Consider the following 23,414-nt stretch of genomic DNA (forward strand, 5'->3'; position numbering starts at 1 on the left):
GTATTGTTTTATAATAGCTGAGACATAAAGGATGAGGAGTTTGCCAGACAAACAAGTGAGGAGAGGGTGTTCCAGGCAAAGGCACTGACATAAGAAAGGGTATGGCTGTTGAGGATCGTGAAGCAATTCAATCTGTAAAGAATGGTGAGGGTGGCACAGGGGTGGGGTGGGCATAAGCTAGCCAGGCAGTTAGACGAGGGGAAGATAACACGAGGCCCCTGAATGTCCTGCAAAGCAGTTCAGATTTCCCTTTAAGCAATGGAAGCTGAATTAGTTTCCTACTGCTGCTGTAACAAATTGCCACAAACTTGGTAGCATAAAACCACACAGATTTATTATCTAACAGTTCTGGAGGTCAAGAGCTTCACTGGGCCAAAGTCAAGGTATCAGCAGACTGTGTTTCTTCTGGGGGCTCCAGGAGAGAGTCAGCTCTTTGCTTATTCCAGTTTCTAGAAGCTGCCGACATTCCTTGGCACCTGTCCCTCTCCCATCTTCAAAGCTAGCAATCACACCATTCTGACCTCCGCTTCCTGGTCACTTCTCCTCTGACCCTAATGTTCTTGCCTCTCTCTTCTAAGGATCTTTGTGATTAGATTGGATCCACTGGATAATGGGGCTTCCCTGGCAGACAGTAATGAGTCTACCTGCAATGCGGGAGCCCAGGTTCAACCCCTGGGTCGGGAAGATCCCCTGGAGAAGGAAATGGCAACCCACTCGAGTATTCTTGCCTGGGAAATCCCATGGGGTCACAGAGTCAGACACAACTGGGTGACTTCACTTTCTTTCTTTCACTGGATTATCCAAGTTAAGGTCCGCATTTCAAGATCCTTAACTTAATCCCATCTGCAAAATCCCTTTCACCAACATAAGGTAATATATTCACAGCTTCCGGGTTTAGGATGTGGACATATTTAGAAGGCTATTATTCGGCTTATCACAGGAGCCGTGCCAGAATTCTGAGCAGGAGCGTGGGGGCAATTGGAGTATTGGGTAGTACAGCATTGTGGTTCAAAGAGCAGCTGTAGGAGTCTGACCTCCTGGATCCAATCCTGACTCCATCATGTAAGACTTATGTGACCTTCTATCACTTCCTACTTCACTTCTCTCTGTTTCCTCATCTGTGAAATGAGAATATCTACCTCAAAAGACAGTCGGAAGGATTCTGCAGACTAACAGAGGTGCAACACTTAGGAGAGTGGAAAGGACTCAAGCTGGGGACATCTTGGTGCTCAGTACATGCTAAGAACAGCAATCTGGACAGGAAAAAGACTGCAGTCAACGCCATGCACAGCAGAACATAGCTTCTAGGGGACCCATTTCCACAGGACCATCAACATGATAGGAAGGAGGTCTCCAAGCAGCAGGGGATTCTATGGCACGGAGGAATCATGCAGGCCCTCTGAATGGCACCACGTTGCTCAGCGGAGCTCTCACCTTCTTCCTTTCTGCTGGCAAAATGAAATGAGAGAAAGAATTTGCACCAATCTGTTCCTATCCTTAGGTGGGGTTCTGTCTGTGTTGGATAATATTAGAGTGTTCAGTTCAGTTCAGTCGCTCAGCCGTGTCCGACTCTTTGAGACCCCATGAATCACAGCACGCCAGGCCTCCCTGTCCATCACAAACTCCCGGAGTTCACCCAGACTCACGTCCATCGAGTCAGTGATGCCATGCAGCCATCTCATCCTCTGTCATCCCCTTCTCCTCCTGCCCCCAATGGCCCCCAGCATCAGAGTCTTTTCCAATGAGTCAGCTCTTCACATGAGGTGGCCAAAGTATTGGAGTTTCAGCTTTAGCATCATTCCTTCCAAAGAAATCCCAGGGCTGATCTCCTTCAGAATGGACTGGTTGGATCTCCTTGCAGTCCAAGGGACTCTCAAGAGTCTTCTCCAATACCACAGTTCAAAAGCATTAATTCTTTGGCGCTCAGCCTTCTTCACAGTCCGACTCTGACATCCATACATGACCACAGGAAAAACCATAGCCTTGACTAGACGGACCTTTGTTGGCAAAGTAATGTCTCTGCTTTTGAATATGCTATCTAGGCTGGTCATAACTTTCCTTCCAAGGAGTAAGCGTCTTTTAATTTCATGGCTGCAGTAGGTGATGCTTTGTCTTAAGCTCTTCCCTGAGATCCCTGGAACAAGTGTTTGCTTTGACACAGGGCCAGTGAAAGACCTGGCAACATCTCAGCCACATACCCAGTGTGACCATGAGTGTGCTTCTGAGTTGATGGACAACTGGTTTGGGGCCTCTTCTTCCCTATCTTCTCTGTCCCTATTTTCTTGTACCAATGAACCTGAAGCTATCAAAGAAAATCTCTTCTTTCTGTTGTTTTTTTTCTCTGCTTCTGCTGCTGCTAAGTCACTTCAGTCGTGTCCACTCTGTGGGACCCCGTAGACAGCCTCCCACCAAGGCTCCCCCATCCCTGGGATTCTCCAGGCAAGAACATTGGAGTGGGTTGCCATTTCCTTCTCCAATGCATGAGACTGAAAAGTGAAAGTGAAGTCGCTCAGTCATGTCTGACTCTTAGCGACCTCATGGACTGCAGCCCACCAGGCTCCTCCATCCATGGGATTTTCCAGGCAAGAGTGCTGGAGTTGGGTGCCATTGCCTTCTCCGTTATTTTTCTCTACAGAACTCTAAAGGAGCAGTTTTGGATTACCTAGAAGTTTACCTGCAAATGGATAAAATACAGGACACCCAGTTAAACCTGAATTTTCAGATAAACAATGAATGATTTTAGTATGTCTCAAATGTTACTATATGTTTAAAGTGAAGTGAAGTTCCTCAGTTGTGTCCGACTCTTAGCAACTCCATGGACTGCAGCCTACCAAGCTCCTCCACCCATGGGATTTTCCAGGCAAGAGTACTGGAGTGGGTTGTCATTGCCTTATGTTTAGTAATACTTTAAAAACCAGATTATTTGATTAACCAGAATACTCTGTTCCCTAAATTCATCATATAATACTTTATGTTCTTTGATGTAATCTACAAGTGAGATTGGTATTCAAGCCCTGAAAGTTCTCACACCTTCTGCGGGTAGACATTCTCTGTACTAACACAGGGAAAGGAGGGAAGACTGTTTCCAGAGGGATGGCAAGGGTCCAAATAGTGAGGTCTGGTCCCTCTATTTCTCTGATATGAATGGTGATAGCTGTGATACAATTTCTTCTTCTGCCCAACTCAGAGATTCAGAAAAGCTCAGTTCCTGCTCTGTATCACGTCTGCCCTCCACATTAATGGGGAGGATCATCGCTGCTGCTCCAGGACCCAAGGATGACCAGGACACCCATTCTGCTTAAGTATATTGAGATTATTTTGTCTACATGGCTGCCTTTGATCTGGACTAGGATAATGATGATGACTCTCACCATCTATGGGATGTAAGTGAAAGTCTGTCTCTGGATTGGGTGTGTATAATTTGCAGTCACTGTTATACGGAACACATAAACAAAAGAACAGCTGAAATCTGCAAGCCTAGTCACTGTTGGCACTAAGTTTGCTCAAGGTTTGGCTCTCAGGCTCCATTCCATGTAACTCCTCCAATCTAGAATGACCCTCCTTTTTTATTCAACTTGAGCCCTCTAAACTTCGGTCTGTGGCAGGGAGTGGGGGGTAAACACCTGAAATCTTCCAACTTGTTTGCAGGCTGAGGCTCAGCCCTGCCGCCAATTAGGGCTTCAAGCAGATGATCACTTCCAGGTCACTCCCTGGTCATCTGCAGCCACTCTCCACTGCAGCATATTGTTCAGCCTGGTGCTGTTAGGTAGGACTTGAGTTTTCACATCCAAGTTATTTAGACATGTTGTGATGGCTGGTTTCTACATTTCTGTATTCACCCCCATTTCAGCATCATTTCAGAAACTCTAAGTAAATGCAAACGATTATAACAGTTTGTGAAACAGGAAGGAATTTTACCCCCTCTGGATGTGAACTGACCCACCTAGCTGAAGGCAGGAGGCCTAACCACACAGGATTAACTGTGTTCTCTAGCACCTCCATTACTTCTAGAAAAAGTGACCCTGAGGGGCCAGGGGAATTAATGACTTAATGCCTACAAAGCTCTAGGAACAACTTGCTGCAGATAAGGTCTCATTATCGTTAATTGTTGTTATTATTTTTGTTATTGTTGTTCTTAACCCAACTCCTGTGAAAAGCTGCCACAGCTCTGTTAGTGACCTCAGGTCAGGGGTTTAATGAATACCTCTTCTGAAGCGAGAGGCCCCAGGCACTATGTTCCCGCCCCCACATCCAGGCTCCACCTCCTTGGAGCTCCGTCTTCAGGGTCCTAGCAACCTGGCAGATCTTCCCAGGCCCTGTCTGAGGGACTCCATCGTTCTTCAGTCCCGCAAACACTCCAGCTCCCACTGCTCCCAGCTCCAGAGACCCGCATCCCCTTTGCCACCTCTCCACCGTGGAATCTCACACACCTCTCTTGACCTTGTCTCCCCTTTTCTGCAGTTTTCTAGCACTCCCAACACATTTCTTTTGACTCCCAAACTGCTCTCCAGAGCCAAGGCTTTTGAGGATCACGAAAGCTAAGAGGGGGTTCCCTGAGCCCTGTCCTTCACCCTTGCATTCCCCGTGTCCTCCACTGCATCCCAGGTCTCGCATCCCACCTTCGTGAGACCTTCAGGATTGTTCCTCAGGTGGCAAGGCCGGTTGGGTGGGTTTGGTTTAGGGTTACGGAGTTTGGCACTAACTCACAGCCCCGTGCAGCTGCCTTCTTTAATTAATTACTTCCCATTTTTGAAAAATCATCTCTTCATTTGGACCTCAGTGCATGCCTCTGGGGCACATGTCACATCAATTACACACAACAATTAAGTCTGCTGCCTAAAGAAGCTGTGAGCCTCTTAAACAACTCAAACACAGTTGAGCCTAACTGCCTTAGATCACTCAGCTGTACATGGACCTTGAGGCCGAACCCCCAGGGGAAGAATCGAGCTGCAGCAATCCACTTAGGAATGGAAGATGTTCTCTTGCTGTGGGTGCCTGCCCTGGGCCACCCATGCTCCCTAACCCCAGGGTTCCTCTTGGCCTTTGCTTAAATAGTCAGGAAGCTCAGGTGGTTTCTCTAGGGTAGTAACAATGTCTCTCAAATTCCAAAGCCCGCCTCTCTACTGTCCTAATTGGCCATCTTGCCTGGATAAAGATGAATCTGAGGCCCTCACACAACAGGATGGGGACTAAATTAATCTGTCCTTCCATCCATAGAGATGGTAGACACAGGCTTAACTAATGCTTTCACAGTGGTTTGAATTAGGAAAACAGTCACAGATGTTGCTTGAGGGTAGAGATAATTTCTTAATGGTCCTTGATTCCCACCTTGCATGACAGACACTTGGTAGATATTTCAGGAAGGTTCAGAGAATGCTAAAGACAGAAAGGGGTAAGAGCATGCAGTACATCTACAGTTCTCCACGTGCAAAGCAAGTAGACATATGGGATTGGTTTAAAACCTCAGCCTCATTAACATTGTCCTTTCTACCCAACTGGAATTAAAAAAGCAAACAAACAAACACATTAGTAGGCCACGTAAACATGGCTTTCCTTATCTATTTAACTCATTTCTTTATTGGCATACGTGAGTCACCTGTGAATCTTTTTGTCCATTTATCTTTGCCAGAATCGTGGCTGGCCATTTGAGTCCAAACTTCCAGAGAGCAGAGACCACATGTGTTCCATTTGCTTTGTATGGTGTCCAGCAAAGGGCTGCAGTAGAGTATTACAGACAAGTCCTGGACTTGGACCCTAGAGACCCAGGATTTCATTCTGGTCATGTTACCCTTAAAATCTGAACCTTGTTTTTAATATATTGTTTTTAAAAAATTAGCAGAAACAAACATTTTCTGCCCTTCCTACCTTCCAGTGTTGAAGGAAGAATTAAGTGAAATATTGTAAAAGAAAGATTTGTACAAGTTGTCACATAGAGTGCGTTTTTTAAAAAAATTATATGGAGAAAGAAATGGCAGCCCACTCCAGTATTCTTGCCTGGAAAAGTCCATGGACAGAGGAGCCTGACAGGCTGCAGTTCATGGGATTACATGACTGAGCATGCGTGCATGAGGGTGGAGGGAGATGGGTTGATAGCAATAAACTGGTAGAACTAAAAATAAAAAATTATAAAATGCATTTTGATGATAAGGACACCAGAGTAATTATGACCTAAACTCTGAGATGTTTCAGTTGGAGAAGCTGATGTATAGAGACCACAGCTATATGGAGTTCTGAACCAGATGATGGTCCCAGGCCATGAGGCAGCTAAATCAGCTGAGATCAAAGTGGCCAAGAGCCTCAAGAGCCTCCCTCATCTTTGTCCCCAAAGCAAAAGAGCTCCACTCACATACCTGACCTTTTAGTGCATTCTGGCATTTGTTTTAACTTTTCATTGGAATTTTAGTGGGGGTGGTGCAAGTTGAGACGGTATAGAATGAAAGCGCCCATGGACCACATACACACAAGTGCACACACACAAGCCCCCTGGCAGACAAGCCAAAAGTCCAGCTTTCTGGGTTGTCTCTAAACATTATCACTTGAGAAAAAAGTGGCTACCAAAGGGAAGTCCAGGACAACTTTATCCATTCTGTAAAAGGGGCAGTTTCTTATAGCAAGGGCTTCGAGATGAGAAATTAGATAGTAACTCTTAGGAAAGGAATGGAATTACAAGGTATTAAGGAACACAGTCAACTTTCTAAAGGAGAATCCTAGGTATTACATCTGAAAGGCTCTAAAAGCCATATAATCCCCTCTTCTTACAAAACCTCAAAGGTGGAGTGATTGAACAAAGGTCACAGCACTACAAGTATGAGGGCCTAGGAAACCCCGAACAGAACTCTGGCCCCAAGTCTGGTGCAATACATGGGGTAACATTAGTCAATGGGTAGGCAGGGAGCCACAGCCACTGCCCCTCCACGTGGAAAGAACTAGTATCGACTAGGGCTGCATCCCTGGAAACTTGGGGAGCAAAGAAATGCAGTGAATCGGGAGCTTGTACTAGGCTGTCCAGCTCACCTTATAGGAACCAGATAGCTCTGCTGCTGTTTAAATTAAATCTGTAAGATTTTCAGAGCTGTCAAAATATACAGAACTTTTTACTAAAATTTTTAAATTAAAAAAAAAATGGTGGGAGTTCCCTGGTGGCTCAATGGTTAGGGTTCTGGGCTCTCACTGCCATGGCCCAGGTTCAATCCCTGGGGAACCAAGATTCCACGAGCTACATGGCATGGCCAATAAGAGGGTGGGGGTAAGGGAGTTTTGCTGGTTTTGGCTGATGGCCTTAATGAGATGGTGAAGAATTATCCAGGACCAGGAAACCAGGATGACAGAAGTCTCATTTTCCAGTAAGGCCAGATGTGGGTGCTAAATATTGCCTGTAATGACTGCCAAGCAGAAGAAGGGAGGCACTGAAACTAGCCAAATGATGACAGCACTTCTTCTGGTAGGTTCTCAAGGGGGAAGAGTTAAGGGGGAGCAGAGGAACTAGGATCACCATGCCAGGCCCAAGGCCTTCCAAAGTACCTGTCACCAACACTTCAAATACACTGGTCAAGTCCCAAGTGCCTGGAGAGAGCGAAGAGGAAAAAAACATGAAATAAAGGACATATGTAAAACTGAATATTAGAACTATTATCCCTCACATGGTGAGGCTACTTGTTTTCACTCCACAGGAAAATGCAGCCATTTTTCCAAGAAGCCCTTTGAGAGGACAGCATGTTGGGAGTCAGAAGACTGAGTCCTGCCCTGCCTCCATTGTTGACTGGGCTGGGTGATTTAGGCTGAGCCAGTAGACACACCTTGGCTTGAATTGCCTTCATTGGGAATAATACCTGTTCTGTTTGCATCATGGGGTTGTTGGAAAATCTGATAATGGATATAACCTGTCTGCAAAAACCGTAAAGCACTCTTCAAGTGGAAGGTGATACTACTACTATTCCAAAGACTAGGAGCCCTTCAGAGGTTTGGCCCATGGGTAGAAACTCCTAGAGACTTGGTTCTTCAGCCCTCACTCTGCATACCCCTCTTCCAAGAGGCAGAGTGGGAGAAGGGATGGAACAAATGTCCAAGAAGGCAAAGTTAGACATCTCAGTGAGATATTCTAGGCTCACTAGCCTCCATGGATGCCAAGGTTTTTCTCACATCGAATCTAGGTTTTTCCTTTTACTACTTATGCTTGTTTCCTCCTGTTTTTCTTGAAGATTTTCTCTCACCTGCTTCAATATGACATTATTTTTAGTGTTTATCCACTGAAGACATTCACTATTGAAGAACTTGACCCAAAGTTGCTAAATTATGATCCCTGGAGTCCAAGTGTAATAAAAACGAAGCATCTGTTTTGAGAAGTAGCCAAGGATAGAGTCAGCCCTGGAACCCTTTAATTTATAAAGTTTCAATCTCTTCCCTTTTCCCAGACTCAGGTCATTTTATTCCCCACAGGAATTTTTGGGGGTGCAATTTTTGGAGAAGTAGCTGCATACGTATTAAAAATGTTGAGAGCTCAGATTTAGTGCAAGAACATTTATTAAGTGTAGTGTAAGAATAATAAAGAATTCCAATTAAGATAAAATTTGGAAAACATCAGGGAACTTTGGTTTATGGTGGGAAAGGTCATGACTTGGTTCTACTCCACTGGAGGCCTTTACTTTGCCTGGTTCATTTCCCCTCCCTGTACTCCAAGCGCTTTCAATTATGGACAGCTTCTCTTGGCGATGAACTTGGATAAATGCTACCTTGTTAGCTAATAGTACCATTAATTATATTAATGATTAATAGCTAATTAGTCATGATGCTGTAATGCTTAAATGGAGGCTTCCTTTCTTTCGGCAGCTCCATATCTCAAGCACAATAGCGCACACGCGCCTGCACACACACACACACACACACACACACACACACACAATCCCCTTCCCTATTTCTGGCCGCAGAACAAGCAGGGTTCTAAATTTGTTTTTCTGACAAGTCTGGGCGATCTCTAAATTTCTCGTTTTTATTAGCTGTCTCATTCATCAGACAAATAACCCACTACTGCTTACATTCCGTCTTTTTTATTTCTGTCTTCTGTCACCCACACAGCCCTTCAGTAACAAGGGGGCCAGAGTCAAGTTGTTTTTTGTTTATTTACCTTATAAACCAAAAAACCTCCTTGACTTCTACTAAATCTCGCTTGGACCTACTTCTCTACTTTGGCCCCCTTTCTGAACTTCACTTTCCCTAATCTTAACCCGCTCTCTACTTCATGGAACGCTCCCACTCTCCAGCCCAAAGCTCCCTCCGACTCTACATTTTGGCTTCCTTTCAGCAGCCACGCCCCCAGACCCAAGGGGAGCGGTGCGCACGCGCACTCCACGCCTTTACCTGGGCGCTCGGCAGTGGGCGGAGTAGGGGAGGCGGGGGTGGAGCGGGAGTCGGCGGTTGTGTGGGAGGCGAAGCGCTCACAATGTGGCAGCGGGGAGAAAAGGTGCGCCAGGGCCGGCCCCGAGGGCTGCGCATGCGCGCCGCCGCGCCCAGCGGCCGGGATGCCAGGGGGGCGGGCGGAGGGAGGTGTCGGGCTCCCTGTTGGGCGGGTGGGGGGGGGCCGGCAAGGGAAGGGGCCGCGGGCGCGCGCGCGCTCTCGCCGCTGCTCGCCCTCCCTCTCTCCCTGCCCCCCTCTCTGCACACACAACCACACACGCACACCCCCCCCCTCCCCTGCCTCCCTCCCCGCGCACCGCCCGCCCCGCCAGCCCCGCTCGCCCTCGCGCGCTCGGAAGGGAGTCGCGAGACGTCGGAGCGGCGGCCACGTAGCGCTGCGGCGGCGGCGGCGGCGGCGGCGGCGGCGGCCGAGGCCGGGTCTGCGGAGCGGCCCTGAGGACAGACGTTGGGCAGGGGGGAGGGGCCGGCCCGGCCGGCGGTTGTTACTCGAGCGCCGCGGCTACAGGCCCCCCGCCGCAGGGATGGACCGCCGAGGCGGCGGTCGGGGCGGCGGAGGCGGAGGCGGCCGGCCCGGGTGAGTAGGAGCCCCTGCCCCCCACGTACACGCCACAGTCGCGGCTGCGCCCCTGGCAGCAGCCCTTCCTCTCCGCCGCCCTCCGAGCCGACAGGGGCTCTGGGCGCCGGGTTAACCCTTCGCCGAGGCAGCTGCGTGCACTAGGCCGGAGCAGCCCCCATCCGGAGGGGAGGCCCCGGGCGTTGAGCTCTTCTGGCCCGGAGCCTGGTTGGAGGCGCCGGCTTCTGTTCCTTCGCCCCCTCTTTCTCGGACCCGGGCTGGGCTCCAGTTTTGCAGAGTGCGCTCGCCCGAAGGCCCGAGGGGAAGCTGGGGTTGCACGGGGTAGCGGGCCGAGGGGAGGTTTGCACCGGTCCTCCTTCGAGCATTCTCCTGCCCAGCAGCTGGTGGCTTGCACCCACTGCCTCCCCTGCCCTGCGGCTGCGCCCAAACCACCAACCCCCGGGAGTATTGTGCCGCCTGAGATAAAAATGCATCTAAGTGTACACCCGCCCAATACTCACCCAGAGGGTAATGCAGACCTTTCTCCACCCCCACCACAGCCTCCCCTCCAATCAGGCTCTGCTTAAGATTCTTAGATGGGAGCCACTAAAGGTAGTGACACCCCCGTTACATCTGCACAGAACATGTTCATTGTCGAGGAATGTCTCCGCCAGAAATGAAAAATACCCCTGCTTCACCCTGGAACACTGTCTTCACGATTTAAGATCCCGTCTGCTGTTCTTGAAGAGGGCCAGTCTTTGATCCCATCTAGCACATCCCTCCCCCACAACACGCGCCCGCGCGTGCACACACACACACATACACACACACACACACTTCCTGATTGCTGAACAGTCCCTGTCATCGCGGATCCATTGTCAGGAATGGCTTGTGCCAATCAAAGGAATGTGCTTTTGCCTTTGGAGAAGGGTGCTTTCCACAACCATGCTCTCAGGATATTGCTGTGTGAGTCTTGTCTTTGATTGTCCTCAGGTTGCCTCTGTGTTCAAGTATCATCTTTCCAGCGTTTCCCCTATATACATTACATCTCCCGTGGATCCCCAGTAATACCTGAGTGATGGAGTTTTTTCCCCCAGTTAATTACGTATGGTGTGTGGGAATTTCATTTTTTAAAAAAATTCGTTTTTTCTGTTGTAATGTTTAACATCTGTGGTCAAGGCATAGTAAATATATAGGGTAATATTTGGGGACGAATTTTTTTTTTTTTTCTTTCCCAGAGATGGCCTGGTCCGTATTGTTCTGGGAATGGCAAATAGCACATGCTTTGTTGACATGTGTGTGCTTAGGGAATGAAGAGCTGCTGTGGTTGGCGTGTGAGAGTGTGTGCACTGAATGCTGGTTGTGTTCCCATGTAGGGCTGATTTGAGAGTGGTGAGCTGTACGGTGACAGGGCTGGCAGGCATCTGGGATGTTTGTATCAGGACTGTGCACATATATTCAGATAGATACTGCCTTTAGTATAATTTTGTTGAAAATGTACACTGCTGCGTTTTCGGGATTCTGAAAATGTCTATTTTAGTGGTTCCTAACCTCTCTTTGGATTCATGGAAGCCTTTAGGACCCTCTTCCAGGGGAAATAGACACTCATAATTTTGTATGCAATTACAGTCATCTTGAGCCTGGTCCTGGGCCCTGAGGTTAAAATCTGTATTGAAAGGACTTTGAGTTTTGTGTTTTGCTTTCTTTCTTGAGGATTGGCATTACTTTGGTCCGGAGCAGTAAGCAACAAACGATGAAATATGTATCCTCATGTTTTGTTCTTAGATTACAGTGAGTTAGGTATTTGTAAGGTATCATTTCCCTGTCTTGCAGTAAAGAAATGTATGTGAGAATTTCAGAAAAAGTTAAAACTGGAGTCAGGATAACTTGTTTAAATGTGTCTAAATGTGCCTGGCACTATCTTCTAAGTATAGCAGATTTCAACAGCAGAATCAGTGGTCTGTTTTCTAATGCCTATCTGGAATCAATTTGTGTTGTTTGAGGTTGATCTGATCTCTTAAAAGAAGGCCTTATCTTTCCCCTGGTAGAGTACCTGCTCTGTGAAGATTTTTCAGCTTTAGTAAGTGTGATTTCATGTCTTTTTTTCAGAGTGATATTACCAGCAGAATCATCCATTTTTAAATTTCATTTTAATGGAAGGATTTTAATTATAATAAGGAAATAATTCAGTCTCTGTGTTTAAAATCTAGAACTAGGTATGAATGTTGCACCATTCTACAATAAGCAGGGGATAAATATCAACTATTCTTGTTTAAATCACCCTGCCCTCAGTTTTTGCCTTTTGACCATATCTCAGTCAGGAGACAGTGTGTGATAGTGTTATGATGGGCGGTGAGATAAAAGAAACAGGTCCCCAGCGCTCCAGGAGCTTGTAATTCTGATAATGTTTTTCGCTTACAAAATCCTTTAGGACGTTCATATTTTTGATATTTTGGAGTTTCTGAGAGGCTAAGGAATTTATGGTATTAACTGCATTTTGGATGGCAAGGGAGCCTTGGAATCTTGCATAAAATCTGTTTCATTCACCTGAAGAATAGCATTTATTCTAATAATTACGCAGTATATCCTATGAAATTTGAAAGCATGCTGAGATTGCAAATATTGCATTTTTATTACCTAATAAACGTGATTGAGGTGGCTTATATTGCAGGTTATGTTTTCTTTCATGTTGTGCCTAAAGTTTTACTGTCAGAAATTATTTGCCTATCCTAAGCCCAAGGAATTTCAAAATTGCAAATATGTTGCTTTTCTTTCTCAGTGTAGTATATGACAAATCATTAAAATCTCAGGGGCCAGTGTGCTTCCTTGATTTAACATCACAGAACCTCTTCTAACCAGTCACTTACCTAAGTAAACACCCACACACCACAAAGCAGCTGATCATATAACTCATATGGCTGTGAGAACAGCATTCTCTCTGCCAAATTCAGAGCTTGGAAGCTGGAAAACAATTGCATAGCAGTGAAACATGGAGTAGTGGTGCCGGCTACTCACTCTCATTAACACAAACAGCTTGCTGTAGTTTTTTCAACGCTCTTCTTCAGACACCCTTCCCTTAGGAGGTTTCAGATCAGCAGCTTCTACTCAAGGGAAACAGCACCTACTTTCTGCAACTGTGGCCTCAAGATCTGATGCGTGACACCCAGAGCTGTTTCCATTTCTGCTCTCAGTATGGGAAGTAATCTTGTAGTGTGGTAAGAAAATACTTTTCAAGTCTGTAGAAAAAAGTTGATTAGTAATGCTGCTGATGTGATTTTGTTTTTGAATGTCTGAAGCCTTTCGAAGAAGCAAACTTGTAAAAGTGAACTGTTTAAAAACAAGTCACCCTTTTCTCAAGAGTTTTGGAAAATTTCACCAAAATGTGAATATACTCTTGAGTTTCATTTCCCTTGTTCTAAAAAGTCAGTTGAGAGACAACCAAAAGCAAAAAAGAACTCAACTGGACTCTCTCGTATTTTGAATCATAGCCTTTGGAACTAAAGGAGGTGACTGCATTTCCTCGCCAGGAATTCCTGAGTCTTATGCTACCGTTTTAGGTATGATGTTTTTCTCATCTATTGTCATCATTTCAGACAGCATTTTGATAAAATGATTTTGATAAGCAGAATTTATTTTAATAAAAGTGAGTTGGTGTTGGAGTTAGTGACTTTAGCTGAGGGAGGATCAGGAAGATGGTTCTTTGGAGCCAGGCAGAACTAAGTTTGAATAAAGCTCCACTGCCTTTACAGCATTGGACTAATCACCTTGACCTCTCTATAGCCTCAGTTTCCTCATCGGAACAATGGGGTTTGTTATGATATTAGAGATAATATATATGAACTTCTGGAACACAGGCACATATACACATTAAGGACTCAATGGTAGGACAGGAGTGATGGAGTGAAACTGCAGATCATTTTGGCTTACAGGATTTAGAAGTCTGGTGCTGCGATCTGCATACTTTAATTTGTGCTGATTTGAGATGAAAAAATTGCAAATATTTAACTTGGTGCATACCTAAGTCTTGCAGGTGCACTGTGCTTGTTGGAACTTTGATTTGTTGCTCTATGGCTGGCTGAACTTGGTGGAGACAATAAAACTTAGCTCCAAATTCAACAGTGTTACCCACAGGCTGTGCTTGTTTTAAGCCTTTTCAGAGCTTACGTGGTGAAAGGGGTGTTTTAGGACACTAATGTAGCTCAATGAGTTCTGTGTCCAGAGCTGAATCACGTGCAAAGCCTTGTGTAAATTTTCATGGTTAATGCAAGTCATAAAGTGCTTGGTGGAATCAGTGAAGACATCCAGTGCTTATTTTAGTTAATCTGTTTGTTTATATAGCATTATCTTCAATATTTGAAAACACTTATGAACATTTTTTTCTTAAAAAATTCTCATTGCTCTTCTGAGGTTTTGATCATAAACTATTATTAGGGCTATAACTTTGAGTGCCTAAGGCATTTTTGCTTTGATGGGTGAAGGAAAGAAAAGTAAGGTCACTTACCTGTCAAATTTGATCAGCTCTCCACTTTAGACCTATAACTTCAGGTTGTGTATATAGTTCCCAGCATTGTTTTTAGTCAAAAAGGCAAGTTTATGGTAAAATACATTATTTTTTTTTAATGGCAACCCACTCTAGTACTCTTGCCTGGAAAATCCCATGGACGGATGGAGGAGCCTGGTAGGCTACAGTCCATGGCGTCTCAAAGAGTCGGACATGACTGAGCGACTTCACATACATAAACATACTATAAGAGTCTGATTACTTTGAAAAGTAGATTCAGGGCACATATACAGTTTTATTCAATACACAGAACTTTAAAAATAGGGTTTCTTGAGTTCTGTAGAATTAAATTATTCTGTCATTTTTGCAGAATATCACTGTGATAAGTCCATAACCCAAGAGTTAGCTAGAGACTTTTCAGATAAGGTAGGCACATCAGTAATGCATTAGGAAATAGCTCAAGGGACTCTGCTAAGCCTTATTTTCTTTTATTATTGAGCCACCTAGGGGCTTGCCCATGAGTGGAATCAGTCACTCGTATTGGATTGCTGATAAAGAAGAGTTGGCAAGTAATGGTCTTAGCCTCACCTTAGACTTTGCAGAACACTTGAAAAAAACTTAGTCTTGGCCAGAATGTATAACAGCAGCATTTATGCTGTGTGAGCCCACTGACTAAACAAGGTTTAGGTGATTGAGTTAACATAGTTTTTTCTCAACTATAATACATTTTGCCAAGTAAACTTTTTTTTGGAAGTGGTGTATTTTTTTTTTTCTGTCTAGTTTACTGGAGTCAAATGGCTCAGTAGATGGCTTGTTGCTTTTGTCAGTTTCTTGATAGGCCAGTCAGTGTGTGGTGAGAAGGGATTACTGGAGGAGAATAAGAATGGAAATAATGCAAAGAATGGCTCCTGAGCATGATTTTTGGTCTTTACCATGGATGTAAAGACCATGATATCAGAGAATTGTGACTCTACCTGGATTTCACCAAGATAGGCAGTGTGGGTGATTCCTTTTGACTTCAGTGCTAATGTAGAATATAATCTTCAACACATTTATACTTTTCAGCTTTGTGGTTTAGATTCAGTTTGGGGGATTCAGTGGAATATAACTTCTTTTTTTAAATAATCTTTTAAACATTTTTTGTGTATTTTTCGCTCCACTGGGTCTTGGTTGCTGCTCATGGGCTTTCTCTAGTTGCGTGGAGCAGGGACTGCCCTAGAGTTGTGGTGCGTGGGATTCTCATTGTGGTGATTTCTCTTGGGGAGCAAAGGCTGTAGGCGCAGGGGCTCCAGTAGTGACACACAGGCTTAGTTGCTCCACAACATGTGGGATCTTCCTGGACCAGGGATTAAACTTGTGTCCCCTGCATTGGCAGGCGAATTGTTAACCACTGGACTACCGGGGAAGTCCCAGCATATAACTTCTTAATTATACTGTGTGAGCTATAAAATGAGATTTATAACTAGGCCCTTATAAATTGTTTTTACCCTTTTGAATATATCATTTTAATATATCTAGAATAATGTCAGTGGCCGATGAATATTGAAATGTAAAAAATAATACAGTAAAGTACTGTTTTGTTTCTTGAGGGGGTGGCAAGGAGAGCATTTGTGACTTCAGTTTTGTACATAAATCTGTTTTTTTCCCCTGGTTCCTCTTAAAACTATGTCCCAGCTGACCACGGACTTTTCCTATATTAATATACTAAGAGCTGAAGTTTGAACAAAAAAGATCTTAATGACCTGGATAACCACAATGGTGTGATCACTCACCTAGAGCCAGATATCCTGGAGTGTGAAGTCAAGTGGGCCTTTGGAAGCATCACTACAAAGATAGTGGAGGTGATGGAACTCCAGCTGAATTATTTCAAATCCTCAAAGATGATGCTCTTAAAGTGCTGCACTCAATATGCCAGCAAATTTGGAAAACTCAGCAGTGGCCACAGGACTGGAAAAGGTCAGTTTTCATTCCAGTCCCAAAGAAGAGCAAGGGCAAAGAATGTTCAAACTACCACAGAATTGCACTCATTTCACATGCTAGAAAAATAATGCTCAAAATCCTTTAAGCTAGACTTCAGCAGTTTGTGAACCAAGAAATTCCAGATGTACAGGCTGGATTTAGAAAAGGCAGAAGAATCAGAGATCAAATTGCCAACATCCATTGGATCATAGAAAAAGCAAGAGAATTCCAGAAAAACATCTTACTTCTGCTTCCTTGACTATACTAAAGCGTTTGACTGTGTAGATCACAACAAACTGGAAAATTCTTAAAGAAATGGGAATACAAGACCACCTTTCTGCCTCCTGAGAAACCTATATGCAGGTCAAGAAGCAACAGTTAGAACCAGACATGGAAAAACAGATAGATTCAAAATTGGGAAAGGAGTATGTCAGGGTATATTACCAACCTGCTTATTTAACTTATATGCAGAGTCAGTTCAGTCAGTCAGTTCAGTCACTCAGTTGTGTCCGACTCTTTGCAACCCCATGAACTGCAGCATGCCAGGCCTCCCTGTCCATCACCAACTCCCAGAGTTCACCCAAACTCATGTCCATCGAGTTGGTGATGCCATCCAGCCATCTCATCCTCTGTCATCCCCTTCTCCTCCTGCTCCCAATCCCCCCCCAGCATCAGAGTCTTTTCCAATGAGTCAGCTCTTCGCATGAGGTGGCCAAAGTACTGGAATTTCAGCTTTAGCATCAGTCCTTCCAGTGAACACCCAGGACTGATCTCCTTTAGGATGGACTGGTTGGATCTCCTTGCAGTCCAAGGGACTCTCAAGAGTCTTCTCCAACACCACAGTTCAAAAGCATCAATTCTTCGGTGCTCAGCTTTCTTCACAGTCCAACTCTCACATCCATACATGACCACTGGAAAAACCATCGCCTTGACTAGACAGACCTTTGTTGGCAAAGTAATGTCTCTGCTTTTGAATGTGCTGTCTAGGTTGCTCATAACTTTCCTTCCAAGGAGTAAACGTCTTTTAATTTCATGGCTGCAATCACCATCTGCAGTGATTTTGGAACCCCCAAAAATAAAGTCTGATACTGTTTCCACTGTTTCCCCATCTATTTCCCATGAAGTGATGGGACCAGATGCCATGATCTTCGTTTTCTGAAAGTTGAGCTTTAAGCCAACTTTTTCACTCTCCTCTTTCACTTTTCTCAAGAGGCTTTTTAGTTCCTCTTCACTTTCTGCCATAAGGGTGGTGTCATCTGCATATCTGAGGTTATTGATATTTCTCCCGGCAATCTTGATTCCAGCTTGTGCTTCTTCCAGCCCAGCGTTTCTCATGATGTACTCTGCATATAAGTTAAACAAGCAGATTGACAATATATAGCCTTGACGTACTCCTTTTCCTGTTTGGAACCAGTCTGTTGTTCCATGTCCAGATCTAACAGTTGCTTCCTGACCTGCATATAGGTTTCTCAAGAGGCAGGTCAGGTGGTCTGGTATTCCCATCTCTTGAAGAATTTTCCACTGTTTATTGTGATCTACACAGTCAAAGGCTTTGGCATAGTCAATAAAGCAGAAATAGATGTTTTTCCGGAACTCTCTTGCTTTTTCCATGATCCAGCAGATGTTGACAATTTGATATATGGTTCCTCTGCCTTTTCTAAAACCAGCTTGAACATCTGGAAGTTCATGGCTCACAGACCATGTGAAATGCCTGGCTGAATGAATCATAAGCTGGAATCAGGTTGAGGGGAGAAATATCAATAAGCTCAGATATGCAGATGACGGCACCTATATGGCAGAAAGAGAAGAGGAATTAAAGAGATTAAAGAGCCTCTTGATGAAGGTGAAAGAGGAGAGTGAAAAAGCTAGCTTAAAACTCAACATTCAAAAAATTAAGATCATGGCATCTGGTCCTATCACTTCATGGCAAATAGATGGGGAAGCAATGGAAACAGTGACAGACTTTATTTTCTGGGCTCCAAAATCACTGCAGATAGTGACTGTAGCCATAAAATTAAAAGCTTCTTGCTCCTTGGAAGAAAAACAATGACAAACGTAGACAGCATTTACTGTGCCTCTAAAGATCTGTATAGTCAAAGCTATGGTTTTTCCAGTAGTTATGTATGAATGTGAGAGGTGGACCATAAGAAGGCTGAATGCCAAAGAATTTATGCCTTCGAACTGTGGTGTTGGAGAAGACTTTTGAGAGTCCCTTGGACAGCAAGGAGACCAAACCAGTCAATCCTAAAGGAAATCAACCCTGAATATTCATTGGAAGGACTGTTGCTGAAGCTGATGCTCCAGTATTTTGGCCTCTGATTCAAAGAGCCAACCCATTGGAAAAGACCCTAATGATGGGAAAGATTGAAGGTAGGCAGAGAAGGGGACAACAGAAGATGAGATGATTGATTGGCATCACCAACTCAATGGACTTGAGTTTGGGGAAACTCCAGGAGATGGCGAATGACAGGGAAGCCTGGTGTGCTGCAGTCCATGGGGTCGCAAAGAGTCAGACATGAATGAGTGACTGAACAAGAGTTTGAACTTAACCTTGCCTGAAGCATCCTGAGCTCTTCAGTTTTCTTCAGCATACCAGGCATACACACTAGGCATACAAAGTCATTTAAATTAACTCAGTAAGTGTTTAGGAAAATCCTAAATCCTTACAGTAAGAATTGGATAAATAAGTTAATGTATATTCATGCAATTGAGTAAATTTTATATGGCTACAAAAAAGAATGAAGAAGCTATATATTGTGAAAAATCTCTAAGCCATATTTAAGTGTAATACAGTATGTACTCTTTTGAGTATGGCTTATAAGATTCATTCATATTGTATGTAATAATGCTTCATTTATTCTCATATAATATTCATTGTATACATACATTCTAATTTATTTCTCCATTCTACCATTAATTGGAGAAGGAAATGGCAACCCACTCCAGTATTCTTGCCTGGAAAATCCCATGGATGGAGGAGCCTGGTACGCTACAGTCCATGGGGTTGCAAAGAGTCAGACACGACTGAGTGACTTCACTGTCACTTTCTATCATTAATGGACATTTGGATTGTTTCTGGTGTAGCTGTCATGAGTAATGCTGCTGTATTCACTATATTCTCTTCTGTACTTAAATTTTTTGATCCTTGCATATGTATACTAAATAATTTTTCTAATTTAAAAATTATATAATTTCAAATGGCTAGTTTCCTCCTGTCAGATTGTGGTAAACAACGTACACACTTATGCATCCATTCCAACTTGTCAGGAATTAAAACTGCATCCAAAAGGTAGTTTTTTCTGCCTTTCAGAAACTCCTCAACCTTTTCATCACCTCAAATGGAAAGTTAGATTTTTTTTCTTTAAAGATGTCTTGTGTCTCTAAGGTCAGGTGGTACAGAGAGTCCTAAAGACATTCCACAGGAGCTAGCTGTTGCAGGGTTGGACTCTTCTAAATCTAGAACTGGTGTTTATTTAATTCTCTGTAACACTGTTTCTCAAACTTTTGGACCATGATCCACAGAGAGAAGCAGTATATGCATGCCCACGTGTATTCCCTCACATGTGTTCCACCACCTACAATTGAAATAAAGCTCCAGAAACAGTACTTAGCCTTACCATCTGTGAGACAGGCTGTTGTTTTACACTGTTTCATTTGTAAAACTTGGGTTGGGACAGACAGTTTGAAAATCACTGCCCTAAATAGAACTTAACAAAAAGTATTTTCTTGAAGCTGATGCTAAACAAATGCTTACTGGAGTAAATGGGGATGGGGGTAGTGATAAAATGAAAAGCTGTGCTTAATGGTATGAGTTTGAAGTGTTAAGAAACGTGGCATGAAGGAAATCATCATATTTATGACCTAGTTATTGCATTATTGTTGTTTAGTCGCTAAGTTGTGTCTGACTCTTTTGAGACCTCATGGACTATAACCCACAGACAGGCTCCTCTGTCTGTGAGATTTCCCCAGCAAGAATACTGGAGCGGGTTGCCATTTCCTTCTCCAGGGGATCTTCCTGACTCAAGGATTGAACCTGCATCTCCTGCATTGGCAGGAGGATTCTTTACTGCTCAGTCTCACCACGGAAGCCCAGTTATTGCATAAAGAGAATTAATTCTTAAAGATGAAACTCTGGAAAGGTTAAAATTGGATTCTCATTTTGCCTAACATTTAAACTATGTTCTTCTAAAAGATGGGACACTTACTCTTGCTTAATACACACACACATACAGTCAAACACTGGCTACCTGTTTATTCATTGTTAGGTAGAATTGAGTGGACTAAGAAATATATACAAATACATATAAACATATACAAATGTAATAAATATATACAGCATAACCTTTAACACAAAATGTGGTTTAAATATCAATTTACTTGTGTAAAATGGTTACAGGATAAAAATACATCAAGGACTCAATAGTGAATTTTTACCTCTGTGTGAAAATCAGACTCTGGGCTTGGACTACCTTTCAGAGATATCTCTGTCAGAAAAGCAATCATCAGAACCTGGTTCAATGGAAGGACAAAACTTAAAAGTTACTTGGCTGGAGTTGTCTTTCATTTCCATACCCAAAGTTATGTATACTGTGACTTTGTCTGTATTTTTCTTTATTTAGCTACCATTTAATCCTCATATAACCCTTTGAGGTAGGTATTATTATCCCCATTTTTCAACAGGGAAATTAAGACAAAGTGAGGTTATGTAACTTGCCAAAGTGAATGTGTTCTTTTCTTAGTGTTGAGATTTTGTAGGAAAAGACCCATCAAATGATTTTATTTTGGTAATTGAAAAATTAGTTTTAAAATTAAATTTAAAAACCCATAAATATTTCTGGCTTTTAGAAGCCAGAGACTATGTAAGTAATTTTGTTAAATTGTTATTTAAAAAGAGATATTTTGGCCATGCCGTGTAGTGTGCAGGATCCTAGTTCCCCGACCAGGGATCAAATCTGTGCCCCCTACAGTGGAAGCCTGAAGTCCTAACCAGTGGACCACCAGGGGAGTCCCTGTTTTATTTTTAAAATAATGTACAGCAAAATTGATGTTTTGGCATGTGTACAGTTCTTTGTATCAGTACCTGTATAGATTCATGTGACCACCACCACGTCAGGATATAGAACAAGTCCGTCCCTCAAAACTTTCCTATAATCCCTTTGCACTGGTACTCTCCCCCACCCTCCACTCTGGCAACCATTGATCTGTTGTCCGTCTCTATAGTGTCCTCTTTTGGAAAGTGCTACGTAAATAGGATCAGTCAGTATGTAGCCTTTTGAGACTGTCTTCCTCCACTTTAGCATGATGCTTATGAGATTCATCCAAGTTTTTTGGTTATCAACAGTTTGTTCCTTTTTATCACCAAGTAATATCCCATTGTGTGGGTACACCACAGATTGTTTATTCATTCTTAAAGGGCATTTGGATTGTTTCTAGTTTGGGGTGAATATAAATTCCCATTTCTCTAGAGTAAATACCTAGGAGTGGGACTGCTTGATGACAGGTGTGTGTGTTTAACTTTGTAACAAACTGCCAAACTGTTTTCCAGAGCGAGTGTGCCCTTTTGTATCTCCACCAGTAACGTACGAAAGTCTTGTTTGGTCTACGTCTTTGCTGACCCTTGAAATTGTATTTTTATCTTCACTGTCCTAATGGGTGTGTGTGTGAAAGTGTTAGTCACTCAGTCATGTCCAACTCTTTGTAAACCATGGTCTACAGCCCACCAGGCTCCTCTGTCCAGGGAATTCTCCAGGCAAGGATACTGGAGTGGATATCCATTCCCTTCTCCAGGGGATCTTTCCAACCCAGTGATTGAACCCGGTTCTGCATTTCAGGCAGATTTTTTTTACTATCTGAGCTACCAAGGAAGCCTGAGTCCTAATGAGTATGTAGAAATAATTCATTTTGACCCTTAGGACCAGAATCTGGGTAATAGACCAAGCTGTGCCATCAACTAGCTGTTGACCTTACAGGAACCATTTAACATTTTAAAGCTTCATTTTTCTTCATCTCTCATATAATAAAGAATACTGAATATGTTGTAAGTTCTTTTGCAGCTCCCCGGTTCATTGGTGTGGAAGCATAAATCCTTGGCAACAGGACAGATCTGTGTTGCTTGTGCAAAAAAAATCTATTGACAGATCTAAGCTAAGGTATAAACACTATAAACAATACGTGTCTATTTGTAAGTAGAATCTATGTGAAATAACTTGATATTTATAACTGTAATTTAGCTCTCAGTTCAGTTCAGTCGCTCAGTCATGTTCGACTCTTGCGACCCCGTGAATCGCAGCGTTCCAGGCCTCCCTGTCCATCACCATCTCCCGGAGTTCACTCAAACTCATGTCCATCGAGTCGGTGATGCCATCCAGCCATCTCATCCTCTGTCATCCCCTTTTCCTCCTGCTCCCGACCCCTCCCAGCATCAGAGTCTTTTCCAATGAGTCAACTCTTCGCATGAGGTGGCCAAAGTATTGGAGTTTCAGCTTTAGCATCATTCCTTCCAAAGAAATCCCAGGGCTGATCTCCTTGCAGTCCAAGGGACTCTAAAGAATCTTCTCCAACACCATAGTTCAAAAGCATCAATTCTTCACGGGTGCTCAGCTTTCTTCACAGTCCAACTCTCACATCCATACATGACCACTGGAAAAACCATAGCCTTGACTAGACAGACCTTTGTTGGCAGAGTAATGTCTCTGCTTTTGAATATGCTATCTAGGTTGCTCATAACTTTCCTTCCAAGGAGTAAGCGTCTTTTAATTTCATGGCTGCAGTCACCATCTGTAGTGATTTTGGAGCCCCCAAAAATAAAGTCTGACACTGTTTCCACTGTTTCCCCATCTATTTCCCATGAAGTGATGGGACCAGATGCCATGATCTTCGTTTTCTGAATGTTGAGCTTTAAGCCAACTTTTTCACTCTCCTCTTTCACTTTCCTCAAGAGGCTTTTTAGTTCCTCTTCACTTTCTGCCATAAGGGTGGTGTCATCTGCAT

At 43.7% G+C, this 23,414-nt stretch overlaps 1 protein-coding gene across 2 annotated transcripts in view; it reads left to right on the top strand.

The window, feature by feature from the left end:
• Positions 1-9,643: 9,643 nt before the first annotated feature.
• The window catches only part of ZNF652 (zinc finger protein 652), a 66,361-nt gene continuing 52,590 nt past the window's right edge, over positions 9,644-23,414 (top strand). Inside the window, exon 1 of one of the 2 annotated variants that reach the window (XM_070389714.1) lies at positions 9,644-9,985. The gene's annotated coding sequence lies outside the window, so the exon portion shown is untranslated. Of the gene's footprint in view, positions 9,986-10,377; positions 10,931-23,414 lie in introns of those variants that run through there. The other variant, XM_070389715.1, reaches the window with a different exon arrangement.

This window comes from Bos mutus, chromosome 19 (genome assembly GCF_027580195.1).
Source record: "Bos mutus isolate GX-2022 chromosome 19, NWIPB_WYAK_1.1, whole genome shotgun sequence".
In the NCBI taxonomy this organism is placed as follows: Eukaryota; Metazoa; Chordata; class Mammalia; order Artiodactyla; family Bovidae; genus Bos; species Bos mutus.